Raw genomic sequence first — 1,557 nt, 5'->3', positions numbered from 1 at the left:
TGTTAAACTTGATAATGAGTGAATAGTTTCCTTAACTAGGGTTAATGGGGAATTAGGGGAAAACAACATGGGGATGGATTAATTCATGCTTAATCTAATATGCTTTCATAATTAATTTGCTTGCTTGTTGTGGTTCTAACTTATGCACATGTTATGTTTGATGAAATGCGAGCCTACGAATCCTTGCATTTTTTACCCATCACTTATCTTTTCAATGAGACTTGTAAGACATAAACCAACTCGAGTCTGATTAGACAATGCATATAGTTGGATAGGAAGGACTAAGTCGACTTGTAGGTGTTGTACAATCTAATCGATTCGGGTCCGGGATCCAAACCTTTTTAGGGATTGTAAGATATACACTAACTCGATCCCATCACAACAATAAGTGCTTGCATCTAGTAGAAAACATGTTTGTATGATCAACTCCCATGAATCCCCTATGAACCCATGACACCCTAGTGCTTTAAATCAATTGTTTACATCCCACTTTAATCATCTTGCTTGTTTTTATTTCCTTGCTTTTCAATTGTTGATTAGTTTAGTTGACCTCTTATCTCAACCCCAAATTGTGACACCCTTAGACACAACCATTTGCAATTGAAAATCCTACATCAATACCCGTCCCTTGGGATCCGACCTTTACTTGCCTCTTTACTAAGAGTAGTTTGTGAAGTTATAAATATTGTTTTGGTTGGGTAAATTTTGACGACAAGTTTTAAAGACGTTGCCAAAAAATGGCGCCGTTGCCGGGGACGTTGTTAACTTGATTTTATTTTCTTTAATTGTTTTTAGTTGTGTCTTTCTTTACCTTGGGGAAGTCAATCTCTTCAAGGTTGTTCTAATTGTTTTTTAGTAGTTTGATATTTTGCATGTCTAGGAGATCACAAGGTAACTTGTTACCCATTGATCTTGAAATTGAAAGAACTTTGACCAACAATAGAAGACTTGCTAGAAATACTTTGAGATGTATTGGTGAGATTGTGGACATTCAACCAAATAACATTGAGTTTATCAACCCTTTTGCAAGAGAAGGAGACGATAACCCAATACAAAACCCACCACAAAATCAACCCACAATGCCTAAATTTTCATCATATTCCGTACCAACCGAGGAGAACCTACCAAATGGTACTCCCACATCACAACATTTAACCGGTAATTTCATTGCCAAATCCACATTCATACAATTAGTTGAGAGAAGTCAATTTGGGGGATGCCTAGTGAAGACCCTAATTCTCATATGGAGACTTTTTGTAACTATTGTGATGCGATTTCTCAAACTGGAGTTACTCAAGACCAAATCCGATGGGTCTTATTTCCTTTTTCTTTGATTGGTACCACGAAACAATGGTTAAAAAACCTAGATAAGGCTACTCTTGGTATTGATTCTTGGAAGAAATTGGCACTTGCTTTCTACAATAAATTCTATCCTCCGGAAAAGACTAACATGTTGAGAGCTCAAATCACCGGATTCAAACAAAGGGATGAGGAATCTTTGTATGAAGCATGGGAGAGATTCAAGGACACTTGCCGATCTTGTCCATACCATGGACT

General features: G+C 37.1%; 1 non-coding gene across 1 annotated transcript; it reads right to left on the bottom strand.

Moving 5' to 3' along the window:
* Positions 1–1,450: 1,450 nt before the first annotated feature.
* LOC141620156 (small nucleolar RNA R71) lies at positions 1,451–1,557 on the bottom strand. Its single transcript, XR_012531899.1, has one exon. It is a non-coding gene; the product is annotated as a small nucleolar RNA R71 (small nucleolar RNA).

Source organism: Silene latifolia, chromosome 1 (genome assembly GCF_048544455.1).
Source record: "Silene latifolia isolate original U9 population chromosome 1, ASM4854445v1, whole genome shotgun sequence".
In the NCBI taxonomy this organism is placed as follows: domain Eukaryota; kingdom Viridiplantae; phylum Streptophyta; class Magnoliopsida; order Caryophyllales; family Caryophyllaceae; genus Silene; species Silene latifolia.
This window is presented reverse-complemented; position numbering and strand designations above follow the sequence as displayed.